The following is a 23,843-nucleotide window of genomic DNA, read 5'->3' as shown; positions in this document are numbered from 1 at the left end:
TTCATGGCACATGTTAGAAGGGAGAATTGACAGAACTTGTTGATGGCTCGGAAGTGGAAGGAAAGGTAAAAGGAGGAAGCAAAGAGGAGCCCTCTGGATCTGGCTTGAGCATTTGAGTGGAACTTGGTGTCTCTTACTAACAGAAGCCAGACTACTTTCATGGTTCATATCTGCATGAAGAAGAGAACAGTTATTCTTACTTGTTAGTGTTTCAAGTGATGTTAGCAACACAGCTTTGATACATTTGCCTTTTATCTTATGCGTTACCTATTTTTTATTGCATCCTAAGTGTAGATGTCTGCAGTTACGTAATGTATTGTATGGATAATGTTGATACCGGTTATTTTTAAAAACAAGGAAAATACTTCTCTTAAAAGCAGTTTCTTGTGTATAACCATTGAGGTGACAGTAACTCTTATCATGGAAAAACAAGCACAAGAGTTGATGTAAAGCTTTCTTTCAAGTACCCATTGTGTGGTCCATAATTCACCCTGAAAAGCTGATAGTATGATAGCAGGGGCCCTCTCAAATATATTCATAACAATATACAACTGCAGATTTCTGTTTTATACAGGTCAGTGGAGAACCATCACTGCTGAATCAATGTGTCTAACTTCTTGAATGTCTAAATTTAAAAAGAATACATTCCTGCTAAGATTCCTACCAACCCTTGCTGATTATGTTTCATAAAAGCAAATTCTCGTACAGTGGGCTCTTAAAAGGACCAATTTTCTGCTTCTCTTGACTATATGAGACATTCAGGAATTAATGAAAAAAAAAAAGCAATGCCTGTCTGGCTTGTAAGCACTGCAACCTTATCTCTGCATAAATTCTCACAGGTCAACTCAAAAAACAGTTCAGGGTCAAAAATCTCATCTGGTCACCTAGATTAAAAACTAATTTCTCTAAAGTATATCCTATATTGAAGCTTTTTCATGCAAATAAATAGCAAGGGCCTTATCCTCTCTTCCTTTATTAGTTGGGCATGTCAAGAATTTGAACAGAACATTTTGTTCTGTACTCTAATTACATGCGTTATCAGGAAAAATCTATTCCTTGCATACATATCGTCAGAAGCAGCTCTAAGAGTGTGGTTTCCATCATAGGGCTCGTCACGGTGGTTCATCGTAATACTGACAGTTTAATCTTTTGTTTCATACAAGATTAAAAGCCGCTTGATACCCATCTCTTCACAGCTTGGACCGTGAATCCAGTTGGACTCAATCCGTATCGTATCTAAGTACCGTCTCTTTCATGAAGTGGACTCCATTTTCCCACATACGCTAGGTAATTATCTGCCTTTACGGGGGAAACACTTCGTTGATGAGAAAACCCACCCAAGCTGATTTTCTAAAAAATAATGTGGACTCACAGCTACGTGGCTAAACAAGACGAATCACCACAGTCCTTTCCCTTTAGACGAAGCGACACAACCAGAGTTGTCGCTCACTCACCGCCTCTTTGGCAGTTTGAAGACATCATTCTATTTGGTCATTTGTTTTATTGGCTGTTGAAACGTGATGGCTACCTCTGAAATGAAATGACTTTTCAAAGCCCTTTATTGGATCTCGGGATGTGTCAGTAAAAAGAAAATAAATAAATAAGCAGATGGAGTTTGAACACAAAGAAAAACGACCTTCATTCTGAGACTATTTATTAAAATGATAGTACAGTGCACTTCGCCTGTGAGGTGGCAAATCACAAATAAGAAATATGGGAACCCGTGGAGCTGTTGAAATTTAAATTATGTGGCAGCTTTCCATCAGAAATGCAACAGTAATTTAGAGTTAGGCTTTCCTGGCAGATATATGTTTCAGTAAACAAACAAAAGGACTTTCTTGACTACAGTGCCAGGTGTGGGAAAAGATCCATGAGAATTGGAAAGAATGTTGGGGAACTGTTGTGGCTTTCCCCTCTCATTCAGTATGCTTACATATTTCACCCATATTTATATTCGTATCAAGGGCCAAAGCTCTATGAATGAGCTTCAGCATATCCGGTTAGAATGCACTGAAACATTACACCTTAGGATAGCTGGCTTTGGAAAGAGGAAGCTCTTTTCAGTTCTTTGTAGTCCTGCTAAATTGCAAGTTTAATTTCTGAACCGTGTCGTGGGTGTTATTTCATGACTGAAATGATTTTGCAACAAGCGCCTAGTATTGCACAAATGAGGACAAGCTTTGTATCTCAATAAAAATCAGTACACGTGAGTAGAAATGAGAGTTCCGAAGAGTGCTTCTGAATATTTGGCAAAGTATCTTTTGTACTTTGAAAGGAGCAGCAGACAGCTTCTCTATCGCCTGATCGGGGCCTCCCTCTCCCTTGCCTCCCCTGAGATGAGCATCGACATTGTCGCTTCCCTGTTTTTATCAAGGTCACTTTGGAAAGCATGAGGTGCTGGGGAGCTTTCCCTGGCATCCCAGACCTTTTTACCCAAAAGGCTTAGATGCAGATTGTGGGATTTTAGGATCAGGCTATGGAAAGATTGGTCCTCCTGTTCTCCTTGCCCAGGTGACCCTGAAGAATGGATGGTAGTAGACAATCCCACTCGCCCTTCTCTGTGGAGGTGATCTAACTGAGCTGCTGAGTGTCATTGCATGTCTTAGGAGTGATTTTTTTTAGGGTCCTTTTTTGTCTCCTGTTTTGTTACCCTAAACCCGCACACAATTCTAGGGCATATGGCCAAGCAATGAAACCCAGAGGTTTTCTAAGAGATCTAAGAGGTCCCTAAGGATTCCGTCTTAGCAGCTTTTCTTTACTCAGGGGTAAGACCAGTCCATTCTAATAGAGACTCTTTGGGAAAGCATCCTTAGTTTGCGTTGGGCTATTGTTGCCCAATGTAGTAATCACAAAGCCCAACGTGTTGGAAGCCTTTGTTTGAATTCCAAAGACTTGCTCTGGGGAGAAATGTGTTAGTTAATCACTGGCCACTTTTGTCTCTTCTCTCCTATTGTGTTATCAGGCAGCAAGTGCACTGGGGCAATGATGAGCACTGAAATACTGTCATATGTAGCCATCGGATTTAAGGCATAAAGCAAATGAGTTGCGATGGAATCATTATCAGATGGTAAGACTACTTTTCAGGAAAGAATATTTCTTGACCTTTTCTAAAGAGCAAGCTCCTGTTCAACCTTAGAGGAGAGGATGGTTTGTTTTATAAAGTGTGAAAGTATCTGAGGACATTAGGAAGAACTCAAACACACAGTGGAGAAATATGAGAATAGATTAAGATGCCCATTTGGATTGCCCCTTAAAGGATGGAGACTTTCTTTCCTTATGAGTTATAAAAAACCCATTCAGTTTAAACTTGGCAACTACCTTCAAGATAACAAAGAGGAGTATGTGTAATGTAGTGACGATATAATTTATGAAAATTGATGTGTAGTTATACATGAACAGTTGCTACTTTGGGCTTTTTTGCACTTAATTAGGCAAATTATTTTTGGTATTTATATATGTTTTACAAAAATATAAATAATACAAATATATCCTATTAGTTTTGGATAAATGTATATACACGTATCTGTAATATAAATAAATAATTTTATATCTTTTATATATAAATAGACACATATTTATACATACACGTACTTAATGAAAACATATTGTTGGCTTTTCTTGCCTTTTGTGGGTGCTATTCTTTTGGCAAATATTGTTAAATGGCAGTTTGTAGACCGTGAATAATATATATGGCCAACTGCCTCTTTCCCTAAATGTAATTAGGCAGGAGAATGAGTCAAAGATAAGTTCCAGCTTCTAGTTCATTTTTATAGACATTTGGTAATGATGAGCTGAGCAATCAAGTGTCTGTGTAAACTGATGTAACTTTTCATACCATGAGCCTAATTATAGCTCTGCTTAAACACAAGGTAAATTGATAGCAAGTATACTTCTAACCTGAAACCTAGTCTCCAGGACACTTATAATTGCAGGGGTTGTTTTAGAGGGGGGAGGGGTCTGGAGAGGGGTATGTGAATTATTGCAAATGTTATTCTCCTCAATATCGTCCTAAAGAGAAGCCTTGGCTTTGTAATCTATCCCACTCAAGCCCAGGAAAGCATATTCCCACCGCTCGATTCCCCTCATTGTCTGGGAGTATTTCCATAGCCCAAGCACAAGACAAGGAGATATTTTGCCAACTCAGTGCACACCAGATAACCAATCGCTTCTCATGGAGCTTATTTTCATGTGGGAGAAAATAGAAAAAAAAAAAAATACACAAAATGATTCATTTTTTACAATTTACATTTTTTTTTAAATCACACAATTAAATAGTTGTGGTACGTACCAGGAAGGAATCCAACAGAGTCTCGTGATAAAATATAATAACTGTGGCCACCTATGGTGGGCATCAGGTGTGTCTTCTCAGAGGAACTGACCTCCCAACAGAAACCTGAAGGAAGATAAGCCAGCCTCGCTGAGAGGCCCAGAACAAGGAACAGCAAATGCAGTGTTCCTGAGGCAGGAGAGAGTGTGACTGTTAGAGGTATTCTTGGAAGGCTTGTGAGCTTGCAGCTTAGTGAGTGACGAGAGCAGAAGGGACAGACCTTTGGATTTGGGGTGGAGCAGAAAGAGAGGGGGAAAAGAAATGGAAAAAGAGGGGTCCCCTTCATTAGCTGTGAATCTCATTGCTCTCTAACCCAGCACTTTATTCCTGTTGCCTCCAACTTTTTTTTTTCAAGTATAAAAAAGTAAAAGGAAGTTTATCATTTATGTTTCATACTCAAAGACCATTGACAATATATGAATCGTCCCACTACCACGGACATAGACTCCATCAGAGCATAAATGTCTTATCATAGATTTAAAAATTGTGAATTGTCTAAACACTGTGCTTATAGAAAGGCTGGTAGCAATGTCTTATCTAAAGGGCAAATAATCTCAGACACATGCTGGCATCCTCAGCAATCTTGGATCAGATAAAACTGATAAATTACAAACTGGTTCACAACTATTTGGCACCGTGAAAATAATCCTTTACTGAGATGTGTTTAGTATTAATTCCTGGTCTCTTACAAGGAAATTATAAAACAGCTAATCCCCATGCAAATGGCCAGTAAGCCTATGATAAATCACCCACCTAACAAGAATGAAAGAAAGACAAATTGAAAGAATTAATAAACAATATAAAAAGATATTCGACCTTGCTCATAATTAAAATCTAACTTAAAATACTACTTTATTTTTTCCTTTTACCTATCAGGTTAGTGAGAATTTAAGATTTGTTATTACCCAACGCTGGTAAAAATGTGAAGAGTATGTGCCTTCAAATACTTTTGGAGAGAGTGTATGTTACCATGACATTTTAAAAATTGAAATATAATTGATACACAGTATTATATTAGTGTCAGGTGTATAACATAGTGATTCAATGGATATATATGTACATATTGCAAAATGATCTCCACAATGACTCTGTTTAACATCCATCATTACACATAGTTACAATATTTTTTTCTTATCACGAGAACTTTTAAGATCCACACTTATCAACTTTCAAGTTATAATACAGTATTATTAACTATAGTCACCATACTGTATACTACATCCCCAGGACTTACTTATTTTGGAACTTGAAGTTTGTGCTTTTTGACCGCCCCCGCTCACCCCTTTCCTCCCACCCCCTCCTCTGGCAATCACCAATCTGTTGTCTGTATCTAGAAGTTTTTTTTTTTTTAATTCCACATAAAAGTCCGATTATATGATATTTGTCTTTCTCTGCCTTATTTCACTTAGCATAGTGCCCTCAAGATTCATCCATGCTGTCACAATCGGCAAGAATTCATTCTTTGTATGCCTGAATAATAGTTGCATATAGTACACTACATTTTCTTTATCCATTTATCTGGTAATGGATACTTAGATTGCTTGTCTGTGTTGGCTATTGTAAATAATGCCGCAATAAATATGAAGGTGCAGGTATCTTTTCACGTTAGTGGTTTTGTTTCCTTGTGATAAATATCTAGAAGTGGAATGGCTGGATCATATGGTAATTCTATTTTTGATTTTTTGATGAACCTTCATATTGTTCTCCATCATGGCTGCACGACTTTACATTCCCTCCAACAATGCGCCATTGTTCCCTGTTCTCCACATTCTCACCAACTCTTGTTATTTCTTGCCTTTTTGATAATACCCAATCTAACACTTGTAGGGTGATATCTTTTGGTGGTTTTGACTTGAGTTTCCCTGATGATTAGTGATATTGAGCACTTTTTCAAGTACCTTTTGGCCATCTTTATGTCTTCTTTGGAAATATGTCTATTCAGATCTTCTTATTTTTTGATTGGACTCTGGTTCTTTTGCTCTTGAGTTGTATGAATTTTTTATGTATTTTGCATACTACCCCTCATCAGATATATGATGTACGAATACTTTCTTCCATTTTGTAACCTAAGCTGCCTATTCATTTTATTGACTGCTTCCCATGCAGTGCATAAGTCTTTTGGTTTGATGTAGTCCTACGTGTTTAGTTTTGTTTTTATTGACTTTGCTTCTGATGTTAAATAAATTTAAAAAATCAAGGCCAAGACCAATGTCTAGGATCCTACCACCTGTGTTTCCTTTTAGGAGTAATAAAATAGTCTTGTTCAAGTCTTTAACCCATTTTGAGTTGATTTTTGTGTGTGTTTTTAGATAGTGGTCCAGTTTCCTCCTTTTGCCTGCGGCTGTCCAGTTTTCTCAATAGCATTTAGTGAACACACTGCCCTTTCCCCGCTACAGATTCTTGGCTTGCATTCCATATATTAATTGTGCATGTGTGCATGGGTTTATTTCTGAGCTATTTATTCTGCTCCATTTATCTATGTATCTGTTCTTGTGCCAATCCTGTACTGTTTTGATTACTATAGCATTGTAATGTGGTTTGAAATCAGAAATTGTGATGCCTCCAGCTTTGTTCTTCTAACTCAACATTTCTTTGGCTATTTGAGGTCATCTCTGTTTCCGATACAAATACTAGGATGGTTTTTTATATCTGTGAAAAATGCAGTTGGAATTTTCATGGGGATTACACCTGTAGATTGCTTTGGGTGGTATGGTTATTTTAACAACATTAACTCTGCCAATCCGTGAGTATGGAATATCTTCCTGTTTATCTTCAGGTTTTTTCATCAATGTCTTGTAGTTTTTCAGGTACAGGTCTTTCCCCTCCTTGGTTAAATTTATTGCTAGGTATCTTGTTCTTTTTGATGCAGTTGTAAATGGGATTGTTTTCTTAATTTTGCTTTCTTATAGTTTATTATTAGTGTATAAAAATGCAACTGGTTATTACATATTGAGTTTTTATCCTGCAGCTTTAGTGAATTTTTTTTTAGTTCTGTCAGTTTTTTGGTGGAGTCTTTAGGATTTTCTATATATAAACTGCCATGTCATGTTTTACTTTTTCCTTTCTAATCTGAATGCATTTTATTTATTTTTCTTGCCTATTACTCTGGCTAAGACTCTCAATTTTGTGTTAAATAAAAGTGGTGAGTACAGGCATCTTTGTCTTATTCCTGACTTTACAGGAAAAGCTTTTAGCTTTTCTCCTTTGAGTATGATGTTAGCTGTGGACTTTTCATATATGACCTTTATTATGTTCAGGTACATTCCCTCTACACCCACTTCATTGAGAGTTTTTATCATAAGTGAATGTTGAATTTTGTCAGATGCATCTTCTGTATCTGTCGAGATGATCGTATGATTTTTTATCCTTCGTTTTGTTATCGTGGTGTAACATATTGAGTGATTCATGGGTGCTGAACCATCCTTACATCCTTGGAATAAATCCCACTTGATCGTGGTGTATGATCTTCTTGATGAATTGTTGAACTCTGTTTGTTAATATCCTGCTCAGGATTCTTATATATTTTTTCATCAGGGATGTTGGACTACAATATTCTTTTCTTGTAGTGTCCTTGTCTGGTTTTGATATGAGGATAATGCTGGTCTTGTAAAATTAATTTAGAAGTGTTCCCTCCTCTTTTGTCTTTTAGCAGAGTTTGTCAAGGGTAAGTATTAATTCTTTGAATGTTTGGTAGAATTCACCAGTAAGGCCATCTGGTCCTGGCATTTTCTTTGTTGGAAGATTTTCGATTGCTGAGTCAGTCTCCTTAGTTGTAATTGGTCTGTTTGGATTTTCTGTTTCTTCATGATTCAACTTGGTTGGTTGAATTTCTAGGAATTTATCCATTTCTTCTGGGTTATCTAATTTGTTGGCATATAATTGTGTATTGTAGTTTCTTACAATTCATATATTTCTGTATCATTCGTTATAAAGTCTCTTTCATTTCTGACTTTATTTGAGTCTTCTCATTTTTCTTCTTAGTCTAGCTAAAAGTTTGTCAATTTTGTTTATATTTCTAAAGAAAAAATCAGCTTTTAGTTTCACTGATACTTTTTTATTGTGTTTTCTGACTTAGTATAATTAATTTCTGCTCTGATCCTTATTTCCTTCTTTCTAATGACTTTGGGCTCAGTTTTTCCTTATTTCTAGTTTGTTGAAGCATGAAGTCAGGCTGTTTATTTGAAATCTTTCTTTTTTCTTGATGTAGGCAATTATCACTATAAATGTTCTCTTAGAAATGCTTTTGCTACATCCCGTAGTTTGCTGTATTGTGTTTCCATTGTTATTTGTCTCAACATATTTTTGGATTTCCCATTTGATTTTTTTGTTTGATTGACCTTTTAGCTGCTCAGGAATGTGTTATTTAATCTCCACAAAATTTGAGTTTTCCAGTTTTCTTCTTATAGTTAATTTCTAGTTTCATACTGTTGTGGTTAGAAAAGATGCTTGATATGATATCATTACTCTTAAATTTATTAAGACTTGTGTTGTGGTCTAACATATGATCTGTCCTAGAGAGTGTGTATCCTGCTGCTGTTGAGTGTAATGTTCTTTTTATGTCTTTTAGGCCCATGTGGTCTAACGTGTAGTTTAAGTCCATTGTTTCCTTATTGATTTTCTGTCTGGATGATCTATCCATTGTTGAAAGTGGGGTATTGAAGTCTTCTATTATCATATTGCTGTCTGTTTCTCCCTTTAGATCTTTTCATATTTGCTTTATTTATTTAGATGCTCCAGTATTGGCGCATAAATATTTATAGCTGCTATATCCTCTTGGTGAATTTCCCCTTTTATATAACATAAGGACCTTTGTGTCTTGTTATTGTTTCTATCTTAAAATCTATTTTGTGGGATACAAGTATAGGTACTCTTTTGGTTTCCATTTGAATGGAATATCTATTTCCATTCTTCCCTTTAAGCCTATGTGTATTTTTTTAATGTTTACTTATTTTTGAGAGAGAGAGAGAGAGAGAGAGAGAGAGAGAGACAGAATGCAAGTGAAAGAGGAGCAGAGAGAGGGGAGACACAGAATCGGAAGCAGGCTCCAGGCTCTGAGCCATCAGCCCAGAGCCCCACGCGGGGCTCGAACTCACGGACCTTGAGATGGTGACCTGAGCTGAAGTTAGATGCTTAACCAACTGAGCCACCCAGGTACCCCAAGCCTATGTGTATCTTTAAAGCTGAAATGTGGGGGCTCCTGGATGGCTCAGTCGGTTTAGTGTCCGACTTTGGCCCAGGTCATGATCCCACAGTTCATGGGTTCAAGCCCCACATTGGGCTCTGTGCTGATGGCTCAGAGCCTGCAGCCTACTCCGGATTCTGTGTCTCCCTCTGTCTCTCTCTGCCCCTCCCTCACTCACGTTCTATCTCTCTCGCCTTCAAAAATAAATGTTAAAAAAATTTTTTTAATCTGAAATGACTTTCTTGTAGTCAGCATATAGTTGGTTCTTGTTTTTTTCTTAAACCTTTTGTCCACTCTGTGTATTTTGATTGCAGATCTGAATCCATTTACACTTAAAGCAGTTATTGATAAGTATGGACTCATTATTGCCATTTTGCTAATTGTTTTCTGTTTTGTAGTTTCTTTGTTCCTTTTGTCCTCTCTTGCTCTCTTCTTTTGTAATTTGATGATTTTCTGTAGTGGTATGCTTAGATTCCTTTCTCTTGCTCTTTTATTATCTACTATAGACTTTGGCTTTGTGATTACCATGAAGCTTACATAAACCATGTTATAACAGTCTGTTTTCAACTAATAACAACTTAACTTCAGATGCATACAAAGTTCTATATTTTATAACCCCCACACACACAATTTATGTTGTTGGTGTTATAATTCACATCTTTTTACTTGGTCTACTTATTAACAAATCATTGTAGTTATAGTTTTTAAATGTTTCTTCCTTTTAATATTTATACTCGAGTTATAAGTGATTTACCACCCACTTTACAATATTAGAGTATTCTGAATTTAACTGTATATTTACTTTTACTAGTGAGTTTGGAGGGGGAGCCCACCCAACAGCACCTGCATATATCTTATTTGTCTGGGTCACTTGGCTACCTCCGGTTGCATAGGAATCAGAGGATATAAGTAATTTTAGCTTAGAGCATAACATTGTTGCCCCCACAAAATCAGGATATTGTTAGTAAGGACAACTAACTACTACTAACTGGAGAGTGGATATTAGATAAGCAGTGAACGATGTCTGCCATACTATAAAAATTCAATTCTTACTACTTAAATGGCTCAGCTTGGAAGTAAACGAGGTTGATGCTCATGGACACATCTTTGTGGTTCTTTATTTTTCCTTCTCTATTTTAAGAAAAGCCAAAAAGAGAATGGATTTTTCATACAGGTTTCCATGGCTGCCTTCATCTGTTCTCTGCCCTGTTTCCCTCATGAAACTGATGCAATTGTTTAGCACGAAAGACTTTCCCAGCACATCTTACTGGAAGATAGCATTGCCAGTCTACCTCCTGGTAGAGTTGTATTGACATTTCTGTCTTCCAGAGACAGAAATGTATCCCCTCCCCTCTGATAGAATAAAACTCTAACCCCTTAGCATGACTTTTAGTGGCCTTTGAAATTTGACCCCTTCCTACTTCATCACCAAGTAATCCTAAGTGTTGACTTTCAGCCTCAAGTAGCATAAAATTGCTTTCCCTTCCCTGTACCTATCATGCTGTTTCTCCCTACCCTGCCCTTGTTCTTGCTGTGAGCTCTTTCTGGAGTGTTCCTCCGCCACTTTTTTACCTAGCTACCTCTTATTCTTTAAGTCATTGGTTCTCAACTGAGGTCATCCCTGTCATCCCCAGCCAGGGGACATTAGGGAATGTCTGGAGACATTTATGATTATCCCAACTGAGAAGAGTGTGATGGATGTTTTTAAACATCTTGTAACTCACAGAACAGCCCCCGCAACAAAGAATTATCCAGCCCCAAATGTAAGTAGTGCCAAGTTTGAGACCTACTGCTTTAGATAGTGTCTCCTTTAGAAAAAAAAAAAAAACCTTTTGTGAACTTTCCAAGTCTGTCTCAGCTATCTCACTTAATGATGCTTTAATACTATTGAGACTTCTTAAGAATCTCCTATTTTGGTGGCGAAGAGCTTGGAGTGTTGAGTCAAAATTTCTGATTTCAAATTGAGTTCTACTACCGTCTGTCCTTCAGTAAATTACGAAGTCTCAGTTCCCTCATCTGCAAAAATCAATATCTAATTCATGGGATTATGGTGAGTTTTAAATGAGACAATGAATGTAAAGTGCTTAGCGCAAATCTCGGTACTCAGCATATAATAGTTGTTCCTGTTGTTGTTATTGTTGTTAGTGTCCTTGTTATTATTTATTACTCTACTTTTAGGGTCACAGGCAGATTTACCAAGAAATCAGTGAAGCTTAAGTTTCAGGGCTCCTATTTTTGCTTGAGGGTTCTTCCAATGCACTGCACTTTATTGTATATTAAAGATTTTACGTTATCATTCTTTGTAAATTTTTTAATGTTTATTTCTTTTTGAGAGAGAGACAGAGTGCTAGTGGGGGAGGGACAGAGAGAGAGAGAGGGAGACAGAATCAGAAGCAGGTTCCAGGCTCTGAGCTGTCAGCCTGTAAGGCTGTAAGGCTCAAACCCACAAACCGTGAGATCATGACCTGAGCCAAAGTAGGATGCTTAAGTGACTGAGCCACCCAGGTACCCCTACATTATCATTCTTAAAAACTACCCCCGGCTCTGCTTCCTGTTCTCATCATATAAGCTCCAGACGCTACAGAATTAGACCCACTCCTGGTCAGGATCTAGTATAAAGCCTTGCTATTTGGAACACAGTAAATATTCACCAGTGGCAATAAGTTACCCAGAACCATAACCTCTTTAGCAAGTCATGAGCCAGACTGAAGACAAATGTACTTTTCCATTGTTGTCTGGGTTTTTGAAAACCCTTCAGCCTGAAACTCCCATTGTCTCGTCTCTTCCTTATTGGTGGAGTCCTCTAGGAGGCATTTCACCTATCATTCAGGAATCAATAGCATCCTTTTCCTTTTGTTCTCTCTTTCCATTTGATGATTCAGCATTCTTACGAGGACAATGAAGGAAAGTAAATACACGCTGTCCCTGATTATTTACTGAAGAGAATTTTGATATAACTTCAACAGCAAAGCCTTGTTTCCGTGGGGACTGTCTGGGTCTCAGAAATGTTTGTTAGTACAAACTTCAAGTTATTATGGTACGTGCTATGGAGCTATCTGACTTGCCTAGCTCCTCCTTCCTCGACCTCAGCTGACTCCAACATCCCTCCCTATGTTTCCTGTAGTAAATACTTGTGTGTGTGTGTCTGACTGGCTTCCAGCCTTTCACTGTTAAGGGTGACATGACAAAAAGAGGTGGACAGGTCAATAAGAAAACAAAAACAAAAACAAAAACATGGCAGTGGAGTAATTCCAAAGTCCAAGCTGGTATTGAAAACTATATGAGACATTGAAATTCCCACCATAGAGAAGTCCAGTGGCAGACACCTAATAAAAATGGAAAGACAATAATAGAAAAAGTAATGCAAGAAAATTAAACTCTTGGGCTAACAAGACTCAAATAAAAATGAGAAATGATACTACAAATATCAAACTCTTCCCCTATGTAGCTCTACAGCTGATTGTTCAAGGAGAATGACTTACAGCTTTTCTTGCCTTAATTTTGATCTCTTGTCATTATCTGGTAGCATCCATCATCCAAAATAGAAGTCGCATAGGTCTTCATTGAGAAATTACAGGCAAAACCTCCTCCTTGATTTTTAGAAGTGACTGCTATTTTGTCCATGATTTTTTTCTAATTAGAACGGAGACTGGGGAGGGAACAGGCACATTTAATCATTTTGACCTGAGAAAAAGTAGAGGATAAAGGAAGACAGGAACATTTCATCATGAGAGAAGCTCTTGTCTGCTTATCTTTGAGCCTCAGTTCCCTTATCTGTAAATCAGGTTAATAATATTCACACATGAGGTTTTTGCAGGGTATAAATGGCATGAGACATGGCAAGAGATCTATCTGTATCATGGTACTTCCTCTCCAGAGACTCTTTTCCATGGATGCATTGTTCTAATTAACCAGAAGGACATGCTAGTGTTTTCCACCTTGGTGTTTGGTTACAGACTTTTTACTAAGCTTTCCACTCATATATTCTATATTCCTAGAATATCTCCATTTGGCCTTCTCCAGGGCATCTTAAACGCACACAAACCTGCTGAACTCACCATCTTTCCCCCGAAATTTTGTCCTTTCCTCATATTCTCCAGCTCATGAATGGCATCACCATTAATCTCACACACACACACACACACACACACACACACACACACACACACAGGAACCCAAATGGAAATTTTGCAATCTCCAGTGACTTCATTATTCTTAGTATAGGCTTAAAGCATTCTGAATGTAGTCCCAGTTCCTTACGTCTAGGAAAACAGGCATAAAGAAGAAAAACAGAGATTATTTTTCTGGAATACAGATTCTTTAATAAAGTACTTTGTATCTGAACCTCTGAAGCACATGGAGTCAACAAATTAGGACCCTTCCCTGGACTGCTAACTGCCAAGATGGATACAGCACACAGACAAAGGGTCCTGGGAGAAGGAGATGCGGTGTGCAAATTGGACCTGATTTTGTTCATGTTAGCTTCTTCAAAAAGGCAAAGGAAACTCAAGAGGCTTTAGAAGAAGAAAAAAAGAAGAAATAAAAGCAACTGAAATGCTTGCCTCCCAACACACATTACATTTATCAAAGTAAATAATATGACTTGTAAAAATGTCTGTTACCGCCTTTTAATTTCTCTTCAATAGCATCACTCAAAAAATACTATGTAGGCTGTGGGAGAATTGGAAACTAGCTTGTGAGAATATTCGGTATGGTTGACAACTTGATTTTGTTCTCACGTGAATATATTTCAATATTCACAACTGCTGGTGATGTCTGTTTTAGAAGTTCTGTTGGAATTGTAATGCATCAACTTTTTTTTAAGCGATGTACAGAATCACACAATTGCAGGCTCAAAGGGATATTTGGAATTATCTAGTCCATCACCTTTATTTGCAGAGGAAACTGGGATAGAGCAAGATTAGGACTTGTCCAGAGCTATGTGGATAGTGTTAGCACTGAGTCTGGAACCTGGATTTCGTGAGTCTCTATGTAGTTTCTTTCCTCTGGTACTGACATCCTGTCCCTATTCTATTTTAAACATTTTTGTTTTAACAAAAAGTTCTCTCACCAAAACTCAGTAAGAAATTTGTTTTGTTAAATTATTTTTACATGCTTGATGACACTGTAATCATAATAAAGATAGAGTAAAACTTTGACCAAAAACCAAGGGAAATAAATGTTGTATCTTGACTGTTTCCTTCCCATGTTATCTCTCCCCATTTTCCCTCAGTGCTCTCTGTATCAACCATTCTGAATCTTTCCTTGACCTTGACTCTTTTACCAGTTGCTGCAAATTTATTATTAACGATCTTTTGAATTCATTACCAAAATAATCTAAACCTATTATTAAAACATTTATATCCTCACTTGTCTACATCTAAACATTAAACTTTCATTTAAAGTTGAATCCAATAAAATAACTATTTTTTTAAGCCTCTTGGTAACTGGCTTCTTACCCATCGTTTTTAAGGAGCTGAATTAATTATTAAAATAACAGATTATTTGCCTTGAGATTAACTGCTTGGTTTTTAAAGCCAATTTGTATCGGTAGACAGCCTGCTGTTCCCGGCATATTAAAATTCAGAATATACAAAGTAGATTTCAGCTTTGTTCAGCTTCTTTGCAGATCCCGCGTGATATTACACTACCCTTGAATGCAGTGTACTTCTATGAAAAACCCTTAGTATTCACTTGTGAGGTATATTTCTCTACTTGTATCAAAACAAGTGAGCAAAACAAGATCTCACAAATTAGAGATGCTCTCTCCATCAGGAAATCTCTTTGATCAAAGTGATACATATAATAAGGACAAATGCACATTTTTTTCAAGGTTAAGCAGCATTTTTACCTCCTCACCCCCTCCCCCCCAGATACAAGCATTATAGAAAAATTGGGAAAAGAAATAGGCAAGTAGGCAGGCATATTTCAGAGCAAGCTTGGGAATATCAGTACAAGTTCATGCTGATGTTTCTCGCTTGACTGAAGTTACTCTAAGTGGCCCATAACTTAAAGGTCTCACTTGCAAAAGGGGCAGTTAGCCCCTTTCCACTGGGGTTGGTTCAGAAGTAGACATTTGTCCCAATCAGAGCCTCTGAGGATCAGTCCTGTTGTCAGTAGTGTTGGGAAGGGAGGTGCTTTCTTGGTATGATAAGAATACAATTTTTCTTAGTATGCAAGCATACAATTTACATTTTTCTTTTTTGTTATATACATATTACATATATATTATATATGTTATACTATATATATATACTATGTTATATATATTATATATATAATACATATATGTTATACTATATATATATAAAATATATATTTTTAAATTCAAGTTAGTTAACATCCAGTATAGTATTGGTTTTAGGAATGGAACCCAGTGATTCATCACTTTCATAGAACACCCAGCGCTCATCCCAACAAGTGCCCTCCTTAATGCCCATCGCTCATTTAGCCCATCCCCCATTTAGCCCATCCCCCTACCCACCTCCCCTGCAGCAACCCCCAGTTTCTTCTCTTTATTTAAGAGTCTCTTATGGTTTGCCTCCCTCTCTGTTTTTATCTTATTTTTCCTTCCCTTCTCCTATGTTCATCTGTTGTGTTTCTTAAATTCCACATATGAGTTAAATCATAGGATATTTCTCTTTCTCTGAATGGTTTCTTTCGCTTAGCATAATACACTTTAGTTCCATCCATATTTTTGCAAATGGCAAGATTTCATATGTATGTATGTATACACATATATACCACATCTTCTTTATCCATTCATCTGTTGATGGATATTTGGGCTTTTTCCATAATTTGGCTATTGTTGATATTTTTCTTAATTTATTATTATACCATTTTTCCAAAGAACTTTTAATGAAATATCCCATTCTTTGATTGATCAGACATGGAACTGGTAAAATATCATGTCGGTTAAGTTGTTTCAGTGCTAACAGTCATAAGTTCTGGGTCTCTCTCCTTATTTTTATGTCCGTAGAGAAATCAAGTCTGCAATTGCTTTGGCTCTTGTATTGCAAACCGTAGAGTAGAGAGGCTTAAATATGGACCATCCTAAGACTCCCATCAACTGATTATTTCCTAAAACTCCTCTGATCTTCTTTGGTATGAAAGAACAACTAAGCTGATGTTTGCCTCTGTGCTTTATTTCCTGATTTCTTGTACCTGAATTTTGTTTTTCCAGGGTCTCTCAAACCATACAGTCACACCCTAGGGCAAAAGGAAATTGTGTCGAGTGAAGGGTTAGATAAAACAATGACACCCACCATTGGCATTGTAGAGATTCAGCTAACCATGCGTTCCAAATGAGTTTACTTACCAGGCTGGGTAGCAATGAAAGGATCGTATTTGTATTTCAGTATTTATAACATCACTGCATCACCTTTTAGTGGATACCTTTTTTTCTGCCTTGTATCCATTCGCCCTACCTGTGATGTACTATTACCTGAGTTTCTTAGAGCAATCATTCTTCCCTACTTTTCTTATTTCTTCATTTTGTCAGACTGGTGTCACATAGCCCGGGCTTGACCAGCTACAGCATTGCACTTGAACCTACCAGAGGCTACAGTTTCAGAACTTATGCTGGAACAATTAAATTTATTAAAAAGGGAGGGTCTTCTTTCACCCATTAGACATGAAGCTTGGCAGATATCAGCCTGGAGCAGCTGCCTTTTGAAGCAAACAGTATTGGCCTTCCCATAGCCCCTAAGCTCTCATTGTTTCCATGCTAGCAGACCCAACAGCTCCCGACTTTAAGCAACTATGTCTGTTTGTCTGAGAGCTTTCTCTGGCCATAGCAGCCAGCCTATTCAGCTGGCATGTTATGGGACAGGCTGTAAGTGCCAGAGAATTCAAGTTCCCAGAGCAGCTTTCCACCAGTGACTGGCAGGAGTTGGTGCATCAAAACTCCAGTCCCCTCTCCCCTTAGTTGACAAATCTCTGAAGTGTGGGCTTGAATTTTCAATGTCAAGCTATTCTTTTTAATTTACTTTTGGATGGATATATGTGTGTGTATGCACATATGAATACATATATTTATATGTGTTTTTATGAATATATGTGTATGCGTGTGTGAACACATACATAAATATTCATACACATGCACAATTCATATTACTTCTATATTCATAATATTTTTATATTGTTTTATATTGTTATATATCTCTGACTTAGGTAGGAGGAGTGATTTTTTTCATACCTTTCTGGACTCAATCATAGTACACTGTTCTAATTATTTCAGTAAAAATCACTCAGTATTTATTCAGTTCCGGAGCTAATATTCAGCCATATTTACCAGTACAGCCATATCATTTCTCTAGCTTGTCCTTATTTTATGGGTGTTCAATCTGATTGGTCAATGTACATGCCATAATCTGTCAAAGCTGGAATCAATATCATGTCTGTCTCTTCACACCCACCGTCAAAACCATGCCCTCATCTCCCCATCACTCAGAATTTAGATGTACATGCTCATAGAACATTCCTGAATCTGCAAGCCAACACCCACGATAATCAAAATTGGGAGGAAGACACCCAGGAAAGGAAAGGTGAAGAAAGGGTTTCTCACCTCCTCCCATCTATAACAGACTGAAGGCAGGATAAGTTTTTTAGAGATATTTGCATGTTTGGGTTCTCTTATCTTTTGCTCCATTCCAGAGAGCCAGACCTTCTCTTGGTCTATCTTTGTCTTTGGATTTTTGCAGGACTCAAAACTAAATCTTCTTGGGATCCCTGCTCCTATTACCTTGGATAAATTCCTGAATTTACTGAACCTATTTCTGCTCAGAAGGGTCAGGGGAAAAGGAAATAGATCCCAGGAGGGAATGGGTGCCATGGCAGTGTGTCTGTTGGCAGAGAAGTAGAAGGATCCTCAACTTCACATGGCTATAGTGGAATAGGACAGTTGATGTCAGCACACCCTGGCCCTGTTTTCCATCAGATAAATCTCCCAGCATCTCTCCATTACACTCTAGTTTCTTTCAGCTGGAGGAATAATGTTTGGGTACATTAATTTGATTTAGGGAAATGTGTATTTTCATTTAAAAGTTATGCTTTTCGCCATTGAGGAGGGCACCTGTTGGGAGGAGCACTGGCTGTTGTATGGAAGCCAATTTGACAATAAATTTCATATTAAAAATAATAAAAATAAAAATGTACGTTTTTCATATAAGGAGACATCCTTAGTTAGGACATAAATAAATAGGGAAAAGTAGGAAATGGACATTTTTTACCCGCTTGAATTGTGATTGAAGAACTATACCCTTAATAGCCATATAGATCAGGCTTACAAGACACAGATGCTGTTCTCCTGTAGTGAAAACATGGTCCCTGGACCAAGGGCTTGTCATCTTATGAGGAATCCTATTGCAACCTTATGTGGGAAGTATTACTTTGTATTTCCTGTATGAACAGGGTAGGGAAACTGTTCCGGTCTCTCTGGAATGCTCAGGTCAAGGTCTGCTGGCTCAAGATGATGCAGTGTTTTTCCTAAATGTTCCCTGTGAGGGGAACCAGGCACAGTTTTTTGTGCCCTGGGATTGAGCACTTTTTGTTGTGTTTGCAAATGCCTCAGCAAGGTTTCTAATCTATTTGAGAATGTTTGCACCATATGAATAACGCCCCAAAGGCTTTAAAAGGGAAAAATATGCACACTCTGACGTAAAGATTTATGGGTTTCAGTGCAAAACATTTCAGTGGGGAGATTTAAAAATTAATTTGTATTCAAGGCAGCACAACATGGAGTATTTGAGGCATTTAAGAATTTTAAATATGAGGGAGTGTGCAGAATAAGGAAGCTATTCATTTGAAATAGTGTGTCAGAGTTTAGAACAGGTGGGGACACTCAACTTTTTTTAATGGGAGAAAATGTTGCAAAATCGAGTTTTGCCTTGCCCACACAGGAGTACTAAGAAACCAAAGCACCAGGCTTCATCTCTGCTAAAGAGCTCTGAATATGGAATATTACAGTCACTTCTATACCTACAATGCAAGCCACCATGTGTGTTTGTAAACAACTAAAAGCCCCAGCTAATCTCGAGCAATACACAGATGAGCCATCTTTGAGAATGCCAGTCGCCTGCTAATAACTTTCTAAAACTGCTCTCCAGCACTAATTGAAACCATAAATCCTCATCACATTCAAAGCCTAACCACTGTATACCATTAGCTCAGTTCAGTTCTTAATCATCTTCTGGGTACTTTTCCTGCTGTATCCTTCTTCCCCTCGGAGGAGCCACATTTGTTATTACAGTTCAAATACCTTGAGATATCCTGTCGGAGAGCTGTATAACACTCTCCAAGCATGTCAGTGCGAGTGTGTACTTAATAGGAATAGCTACTCCGTTCCCATTAGAACAAGGTCAAAAAATGTTGGGGATTATATTTTCACCAATTTTATCCTAGGTGCCTGTAGATAACACAGATCGAAAGAATATTTAAATTCTGTTTTGCTAAGACAGGCTACTTCTGTTATATCGTGGAGCAGGTAGGAGGTTATGGTTGCCTCTAGACAATTTGCCAGACAAGAAAAATGGCTTTGCGGGCCATCTGACAGCTTTATTCTTGTGGCTCTGGCAGAAAAATAGGCAAAAAAGATTGCAGAGGCGGCTGAGTGGAATATAACACAAAAGTTCAGAAAAATATTAACTGGTTGTAAAATGAGTGGGAGGATGTAGTAAAGGAACTGGCATTTCAGTTATATAAAATCACTTATTACAACATTTTTATAGCCAAATTATGCTCCCTTTCTGTGCAGTATCTTTGGGTCTGCTGCCCGGAATAGGCGGTAAAGAATCCATTCACGAGGCCCGGAGTGTTTATATGGAAGGAGAGAGAAGCAGCAGCCATGAATCACTTTATGGCTGCATCATGCTCCCGATCCCAATGAAGACCCCATGGCAGTTTGGGTCTGATTTATATTAGGCCCTGTGCTTTCACAGATATGTTCTGGCCCCATTTACTTACAGGCACAATCACTCCTGTGCCTGCTAATGGACCCGTGTAATTAGTGTGGAATGCTCGGATACATGTATCGAGACAAGCCCATTCGGGGCCCTCAAACTGCAAAGACAACAGTGAATGCTGCCATTTTTCCGTTCCTTGAAACAGGGAAGTGACCAACGAAATATTTTCTTAGATGACAACACACACACTAGAGTCACCAAACTGGCTCTTTGATTGTAGGAGAGAAATGGCGGCCTCAATCTTCCATAACGGGTTATAAGGGCGTGGTCAGTCCATTAAGAAAGTTCTTCTTTAGCATAAAAATTGAAGGACGCAGACCACCAATCCCTTGCAATGATGCATCCTCTAGTTGTAAAAAATATTAATATATATTCATTCAAAGACAAAAATCAGTAGTAATACTGGGGAAAACAATGGGTGAAGCAGTTAAATAGTTTTTCCTACTGTGGGACATCCCAGTGCCTCTCACATCCTAACAGACATTTCAGATGTCCACAAGAGGAATATTTGCATTTCTGATGGGACTCTGTACTTTATGAAACTTTCATGTGGTCAGTATTCCTTAGAGTACTCTAAGGTAACCAATGCCCTTCTTTCTCTAGAACCCTGTTATATAAGGAGAAATGATGTCTCTTTTAAGTGGCAAATTTAAATACGTTAAAACCTTGGTTTGTGAGCATAATTCATTCCAGAAACATGCTTGTAATCCAAAGCACTTGTATATCAATGCGAATTTCTCCATAAGAAATAATGGAAACTCAGATGATTCATTCCACAACCCCAAAATATTCATATAAAAATGATTACAATACTGTAATATAATACAAAATAACAAAGAAAATACAAAATATAAAGAAAAATAAATTAACCTACACTTACCTTTGAAAATCTTTGTGGCTGGTGTGAAGGAGACAAAAGAGAGGAGGGTTATTGTGTAGGACGACTTACACAATCACTAACAGAATTTTGGCTCAGTGGAATCTTTGTCTTTCCATGCAACTTTAACAAGGAACCTATCCAATGACCTAGAATGAAGCAAAGCATTCCTATGCTTACTTTTACATGGAAAAGCAAAGGACTGTCCACAGGTGTTTTAAGTGACAAAAAAATACACTAATGCTAGTTGTGGGCACCTTCCAATGTTCTGAAAAATCACTGATTTCTGCCAAACACCATGGCTAAAGACTGAGCATCTGAGCATGGGACACAATCACCCACAATCTCTCAGTGACAGAGAGAGAGAGAGAGAGGAGAGAGGAGAGAGAGAGAGAAGAACCATTGATTCAGTTGTGATCATGTGACATTCAGCATCACGGACTACTCGTATTGCAAGACACCGCTCATTTATCAAGTTAAAATGTATTAAAATGTTTGCTCATCTTGCAGAAAGTCACAGAACAAGTTACTTGCAATCCAAGGTTTTACTGTACTTGGTTTTTCAAAAAGTTTTTAGGACTCCCCATTCTATTGAATAGTGATCAAATGTCTTTTTTTTTCTTTTCTTTTTGGCGTTCATATTCCTAGTTGGTGTGGCCCCAGCTTATTTTCTCCCATTATGACTTGTTACTTAACCTGCCTTCCCCCTTATGCTAGGTCTAGTTTATTTCTTGCTGCTCTGTGTATACTCTTTGTATCTCTCATCTCTATATCCTTGAACATAATGCTTCCTCTTTCTGAAGCAACCTTTCTCCCTACTTCTACTCATTTGGAACTTAACCGTTTTTCTGGATCATTTTTCCTGTGTTAGTGTTTCTGTTGCATTCAATGTGGACCTCTGTTCAAGCTTACATCAACCCTCCCGTGTTCTAGTTGTTTGCTGATGTCTGTGAGTTCTTCTTAAATATGAGTTCCTTTAAAGCAAGCACTGCATCTTGATCATCTTTGAGTACATAGCCTGTTAGATTATCAGAAAAATAGAATCTAGGTCAGGGTAAATTGAGATAGGTGGTCCCTGGGCCCCATTTCTACTTGACTCTCTCCCTTGAGCGTTCCTCAGTGGTTTTGAAATGGCCAGAGGCCTGAGCCTTTCCCTTTTATCAGAACACACCTGCAGTTACTTTGCATCATTCCAGAAAGCACTATCATACACCTTTAGGAGTAAATATGAGCTCTGGAGTCAAGCTGTCTGAGTTCCCAACACTAAGGTCCCAACACTAAGTAAGTGTAAGTTTGGGCAGATTAACCTTTGTGGCCTCAGTTCCCTTAGCTGTAAAGTGATGTAACGCCTATTGCACATGGGTTTTCGGAGCGTGTTTGTTTGTTTAGAATCAAAGGGAATGATGCACATGAAATACCTGGCACAATGCCTGGCATGTTGTAAGTACTCAAAAATGCTTTTGTTTTAGAATAGAAAGGAAGGGCCAGTTTAAAGCCCAGGGAGCTCCTGTGTGGCGTGTTTAGCATCCCCACTGTCCTCGCCTGTCAGACGGATGTGTTCATCATCTATTGTTGCCTAAAAGAGTATCACAAACTTAGCCACTTCAGGCAACACACATTTATGATCTCACAGTTTCCAGGGGTCCGGAGGCTGGCCACAGCTTAGCTGGGTCCCCTGCAAGGCTGCAGTCAAGAAGTCAGCCTTGCTGGGGGCTCATCTGGCAGCTCGATCGGGGAGAGTACCCTCCCCAAGCTCCCTCAGGTTGTTGGCAGAGTTTGTTTCCTGTGGTTGTGGGACTTGGGGCAGCTCACTTCTTCACAGCCAACAGTGGAGAGACTCCATCAAGACGGCATTATGGTGTGATCAGCACATCCCATCCCATTGCCATATAACATTGGTCAGAAACAAGTCAACGGTCCCACCCACACTCGAGGGGAAGGGATCACACGAAGGCATGAATGCGGGGGCCATCTTAGTGCCTGTCCTCCATGAGGGTGATGATACTAATAGTAATGATCTCATTGGTTGTTGACAGGATTAAACAAATTAACATATATAAAGCTTCGGGAATAGTGCCTGACACGTAGTCAGTGCTCAGTAAGGGCACTCTGTTTATAACTGGGCCTGTGAGTGGAGGACATGAGCCATGTCCCCCAACCATATAAATGAATGAGGCTACATTCAGGATTCATAACTGGGTAGATTCTCCCAGTCAGGCTTTCTGCAGGGCTGATTTCCCCAGCGGTTTTAGATTAGTGGCTGTGAACTCTGCTGTGGGTGGTATTGAATGTCAACTGTAGGTGGGTGTGACTTGCCTTAGTCATGTGTAACTAATTTAGAGTACACCATGTATTCAGGCAAGTGTCTATAATTGCCATTTTTGCGAATGGTGAGAACGACTTGTTTGCCATCTTCCCTTACAACTAAAAGAAATGTGAGTTAGGAATCAAGTAGCGGGCTTGAATGAAATGGCTTCTAGGTGTTCGGCACAACAG

The 23,843-nt window shown here is 38.3% G+C and overlaps 1 protein-coding gene across 1 annotated transcript in view; it reads left to right on the top strand.

Annotated features, from left to right (window-relative positions):
- SUCLG2 (succinate-CoA ligase GDP-forming subunit beta) overlaps positions 1 to 23,843 on the top strand; it is a 389,660-nt gene that overhangs the window by 328,343 nt on the left and 37,474 nt on the right. Inside the window, exons 13-14 of the transcript XR_006214899.1 lie at positions 1,197 to 1,287; positions 2,963 to 3,067. The gene's annotated coding sequence lies outside the window, so the exon portion shown is untranslated. The remainder of the gene's footprint in view (positions 1 to 1,196; positions 1,288 to 2,962; positions 3,068 to 23,843) is intronic.

Source organism: Panthera tigris, chromosome A2, assembly GCF_018350195.1.
Source record: "Panthera tigris isolate Pti1 chromosome A2, P.tigris_Pti1_mat1.1, whole genome shotgun sequence".
In the NCBI taxonomy this organism is placed as follows: domain Eukaryota; kingdom Metazoa; phylum Chordata; class Mammalia; order Carnivora; family Felidae; genus Panthera; species Panthera tigris.
This window is presented reverse-complemented; position numbering and strand designations above follow the sequence as displayed.